Source organism: Hevea brasiliensis, chromosome 12 (genome assembly GCF_030052815.1).
Source record: "Hevea brasiliensis isolate MT/VB/25A 57/8 chromosome 12, ASM3005281v1, whole genome shotgun sequence".
Classification (NCBI taxonomy): domain Eukaryota; kingdom Viridiplantae; phylum Streptophyta; class Magnoliopsida; order Malpighiales; family Euphorbiaceae; genus Hevea; species Hevea brasiliensis.
Genome location: NC_079504.1, coordinates 13,915,470 through 13,921,828, shown reverse-complemented (window position 1 = coordinate 13,921,828; position 6,359 = coordinate 13,915,470).

The following is a 6,359-nucleotide window of genomic DNA, read 5'->3' as shown; positions in this document are numbered from 1 at the left end:
CTATTAGAGGGGAAGAATTGTAACGCCCTCACCATAGGTAGTCCATACAATTTACTGTTCCGACGACTCATATCTGTTCGGACAGTCAAAATGTCTGGAACTACACTTAAATTATAGTAAAGAGGCATAAATTAATGAAATAAATAAAAAAAATATAGGAAAAATTTTGAGAAAAATAAATTAAAGTTTAGAGAATTTATAAATTGGTATAAAATAATAAAAATAACCCGATGAGTACCATGAACGGCATTTTGGTCATTTTACCTAGAGGTGAATTTTGACTTAAATGTCAAATTAAAATTTGGAAATAGAATAATTAACATAAATTAATTTTATGAATTTGAATTTGGAAAATGGAAAGGGCAAGAAAAGAAAAGGAAAGAAAAGAAAAGAAAGGAAAATAAAAAGACTTATGGCATTTAAAGAAAAGAAAAAATAAGCTTATGAAAATTTAAAACAAAATTAAGTACAATAAAAATATAAATATATAAAGCACAAGAGACAAAACCCACCTACTTTTCTCTCCATCTTCTTCCCCACTCTCCCTCTCTCTTGCCGTCCACCCTTGTGCTCCCTCTCCACCATTTTTGTCAAGCTTTCAAGCTTGATTTTCCAAGCTTCCACACACCAAAACTTATAGCTCCTTTACAAAAATACTCCCTACACCCTAAGGAAGCTTTAGATACCCATTTGAAGAAGAGAAATTGAAGTTTGGCAAGACACCCAAAAGGTTAGTGCACTAATCCTCTTCTTCTCTTTATTAAACATGAAAAGCATGTTTAGCTAAGCATAAATACCATTAAAACAAAAAGAAAATCTAGAGGAAAGAACCCTTGAATTTTTGGCAGCCATGGAACTTGAAATTTATTACTTTTAAGTGATGAAAAATGGTTCTATGAGAATGTGTAATTAGTTGAAATGTTTGGGTGTTTGATTGTGTAGTGTTTGTGTAAATTTGAAACTTTGAAAACTAGGGTTTGTGTAAATGTTGAGGACTTTGTGTAAAATGTTGAAATTGATCTATTGGGATGAGATTGTTGCTTATAGAAGTGTATTGCATGCAAATTGAAGTAAGGAAGTTGGAGGAGATTGAGTTTTGGAAGTGTCAATTTTCTGCAGGTTGTGTTTGTTGAGGGCAGTGTACATTTTAGGCCATAAATAAAATTGTGTGACCCCAATTGGTATGAGGCCAATTGGATGTGAAACTAGACCCAAAATAGCCCATTTTCCATGAAGAAACCATGCCCAAATTCTGTCCAAAACTTGACCTAAATACTGCCCAAATTCGGATTTCCCTGCAACCCAACCCAGAAAATGACCAAATGAACAGTATGTGTTCATTTGGTCATAACTCTCTCTATACTGGTCCAACTGACCTAAAATTTTAACCATGGAAAGTTTAGACATAGGGCTACACTTTTCATGAAGACCACTTAACCCAGTTTTGCCTTTAACCAATTCAAATTGTTAGCATAAGTTGGGTCACTGAAACTGCCAACCCAGAAAATGACCAAATGAACAGTACGTGTTCATTTGGTCATAACTCTCTCTATACTGGTTCAAATGACCTAAAATTTTAACCATGGAAAGTTTAGACATAGGGCTACACTTTTCATGAAGACCACTTAACCCAGTTTTTCCTTTAACCAATTCAAATTGTTAGCACAAGTTGGGTCACTGAAACTGCCAACCCAGAAAATGACCAAATGAACAGTACGTGTTCATTTGGTCATAACTCTCTCTATACTAGTCCAAATGACCTAAAATTTTAACCATGGAAAGTTTAGACATAGGGCTACACTTTTCATGAAGACCACTTAACCCAGTTTTGCCTTTAACTAATTCAAATTGTTAGCACAAGTTGGGTCACTGAAACTGCCAACCCAGAAAATGTCCCAAAATACTATTCCTTTAGTATTTTGACCATAACTTGAGTTCTATAACCCCAAACTCAGTGATTCAAAAACTGAAATTCAAGTTTAAACATAGAGGAGCAATTATTATGAAGGAATTGTGACTAAATAGACATCCCAACCTAGTCCAATTCCTAGATAAGGATAACACATCAACATGAACCTAAAGAAAGGTTCATGGGAAAAATACTATATAGGATAATTAAAATACTCATAAGGAAAATTTAATATTAAAAATGATATGAATATGTAAATTAGGACTAATGTCCTATTAATATGAAATTTATGGTACCAATGAACAGTACTAGATAATAGTAATAGTGAATAGTGCTAAATTAATTAAAAATATTTAATTGCCCATAGTATACCTAGACTTATTTATTTAGTTGGATAAATTGGTATACCAATTAGGGACTACAGATAGCAGTACTGCCTACCGAGAAAATCATGAACTGACAATATATGTCTGGTATGATTGTTCTACAGGCTATATACCTACTTTATTTCTGGCTTTACAAGCTCGACAATGGCCTCGTGTCTGATACCGCCTCGTGCGATGACGATATCTTTGGATAGACATATGGCTGTCTAACCAGTATACACCCGTACATCCAGCTTTTATAATTTGTTATAGGTTTTCTTGGGCACTGAAAAAAAAAATTAATTAAGACTTAAAATACAATAAGTAATCATAAAAGATCCCAATAATGTTAATTATTTCCAAAGAGCAATAAAAATGTAAAATACCCAGAAATTATGAGTTGCATATATTATTTCAAATTATTAAATTATTGTTATTATAAATTATGCACCACTAAGCGTTATGCTTAGCGCGTTGGTTTTCCATCGCGTAGGTACTGGAGATCAGCCGCAGCAGCAGCACCAGTAGTACACTGACAGAGCTTTGATCAGATCTGCCATTGTCCAGAGTCACCTCACCGGTCTGTTGTATTTTGGTAGGGCCCATGTATAGACTAGTATTTTGGTTCATTATGTTTAGTCATGATGTAATTACTAGTTTATGATGTATTTCATTTTGGACTTGTAATTAAACTTTGAGATTGAAATGAAAACTTGTAATTTATTATCTATGAATTTCTATATGAATGCAATAGATAATACTTCATTTTGAGATCTCATAAATAATTGTAAATGATATGATACATGAGAATATGATATGGAAATGTGTAAAATGAATATGAACATGTTAACAGGTGATTAGTGGAATCCGCCAGATGCTAATAAAATAAGGGAGGCTCTGTCCGGGTCTCCACAGAAATAAGATATATAAAAAAAAAAAAGAAAAAAAAAAATTTCTACACATAGAATACATGTTTTAAATGACATAAAAAGTTTACAATAGATATAAAACAAGATAGGGTGCTCCGGCACCGAATGTGGTACTTCTTGCTCGGCTATACTGTAGACGGGTAAGGGGTGTCACACTTTTAGTGGGCCAAAACTATATAATGGTTATAGGTTTATCTAACCTAATTATAACACTCCATAATATCCTATTACATCGTATAAAATATTAAATTAACATTTAAATTTAAATTTCTATTGAAAAACATCAAACTACAAACATATATATTAATTCCAGATTTTGACATATTTGCAGTGTTTTTGTATTTGAATTTCTAAAATTAATTAAACATATACAAAAATTTCAAAAGAATGGCAATACATTAGAGCAAATTAGAAAATTATTAGCAAGTGTAAAATCTCTACCAAATAATTTACAAAAATAGTGGTTCACCACTGTTATATACTAGAGATAGATCTGCATTGTTTTTTTAAAATCAATATATCTCACAAATCATAAAAAAATATTTACATGAAACTAATAGAAAACGCTAGAAAATGTGAATTTATTTCTAGAGTTAAGAATTACAAAAAAAGATAAATAATTAAGAGAAATATTAGCCCCAAAAATCAGTTATCCTGCAAATCACAGACAAAAGACACCCTAACTTTAAATAGCCTCTTTAAAAGTTTTTGTACAATTCTTGAGGCTAAAATAATTAAAATTTTTGCACAATTCTTGAGGGTAAAATCATTAGAATTTCATGAAGAATACAAATATAATTTTTATACAATTGTTAAAGAAACATAAATACACAAAAAATAATAAACAACGTGAAGACAGAAAATCAATATGTGCATATTTGTGTGTTTCCCTCAAAGCTTTCTGAATTAAAGAGATGGAGTGAGAGTTTTTTTTCCCCCTTGTGTTGTGTTGTTCTCTCTCTCTCTCTCTTTTTTCTTCTTTCTGTGAGATATTCAATGGGTTTAGGTCAAAAAATTATATAAAAAATTTATTTAATTTCTAAATAAGAATATTTAAGGAGTCTTGAAGAGGAAAACTTTCTATTTAATTTTTGTTTTTCTTTAAAAATAAAAAATGATAATTTTTTATTTATTTAATTGAAATTTCCTACTGGGTCTTATTAGTCTTAGAGAACACAATTATGTCCAATTAGGTTTTTTAATAAAGCAAATGTCCAAAATTAAATTTAAATAAAAATAAATTCCATTTAAATTTAATTAAATATTTTTTACTCTTCAAAACTATTTCCTTCAAGAAACATACCATACATATGATTATCCATTTTTAATATCTCTAAATATATCTTATAGTCACACAATCTTTTTATCATCTAGTTTCTTACATCCTTAATACACATACCCACAATATCATACAAATGGGGTTTACATATATTATCATATAATGTCAAAAAAATAAAAAAGATTCATAATCATACATAAAAAGAAATAGGTATTCCTCCCATTTCATAACTTTCATCATATATAGTTAAAATTTCAACTACTTCTTCTTTTGATTCTGAGAAATAATAATAATAATAATAATAATAATAATAATAATAATAATAATAATAATAATAATAATAATAATAATAATAACAATAATGGCGAAAAGATTAAGTAGAAATTAAACACACATAGTAAAATTCTATACCTGTATCCTAATCTCTACTTATTCATCCATCCATATATGGTGAAAGCCTTAATTAATTTTCAAATTATAAGAATTAACGTATGTTTATTCGTGGCTTCCGCTTCGCCTGCGACTTTTTTTGGTTTTGATTATCTGTCTCTGAGTCTGGCTTGAGCACATCGAACAAAGCATCCCAACAAAATTTAGCAGATTTGACTTCTCTAATGATAGAAAGTACGTCTGAAGAGCAGGAAATTAAAATAGCATGCAAAGCAGCAGCATTCTTTTTCCTCCAAGCCTTGTATTCAACCTCATCCTCTTTTGGAGGTTCAGTGTTTGCTTCAAGTATGTCCCACAGATCATGAGCTATCGAATAGTTTTTAATGCAAACACTCCAGTTTTGATAGTTACGTCCTTTCAAATCTAATAATTCAGGAACTATACTTCTTTCCATGCTTAATTTCTAAGCTCAGCTCTGCTCCAATGCAAGAGAAATGAAGTTTTAAAATTATTACCATGTTAGAAATTAGTTTAATTAATTTGACTAATTAATGAAGAATCAACTTAATAAAAGTATTTAAGAGATTAAGCAGAAATTAAGCAAATATATATCTAGTATAATTACAAGCATATATGATGATGTTACCTTTCAGTATCCTTGATGAGCTGTTGTGCTGACGGCGGCCAGAATAGCCGGAATGCTCATATGCACATACTAATCTCCACAAAGAAATTAAGAAGAAAACAAGTAATTGCTTGAATCAGTTAATTTGGGTAGCTCATTGCATCTGAATTTATAGGGTACTCTTGATGTGGTATCTTCACTTTGCTTGTTTAATTTATAAAGTTGAAGCTTATTATATCGTGATGAGGATATATACCATATGTAAAGGTAATGTCATAATTTCTTCACAGCTAATTATGAATTATTTTTTTAATATTTTCATCTCTAAATAATGATCTTAAAATTATATATGAACAACTGAGATAGATTACTATTATTGTCAATTTATATAATATTTCAAAAACTTCATTATCTGCTAAATATTAATTAAATTATCAAATGGAATGGTATTATAAAAATGAACATAAGTCATATATATAGAAAGAGTAGTCCAAACTCATCGTTGAGCCTCTAATTAAAATGTCCATCAGCTAATTTATTTTTCTTTGGGCAAAAAATAATAATACATAAATTATAAATGAGGGGACAAATTTATATATGGATAAAAATATTTCTAATTTTTTGTATTGTTTATAAAATTAAATAAAATATTATAATAAAATATTATAAAATAATTTTGCCTAGTGTATGAAAAAAATTATTTTCTTAATTTCTATTTTTATTAGAATTTAAAATTGATACTACCCACCCTCGACCGAGTCAAACAGTCTTAGAACAAAATATCCAACGTGTTAGTCAAAATATCAATACCTCAGTAAGGAAGTCCAAATCGAGCGAAAGGTTGTTCAATCTCTTAAATTGA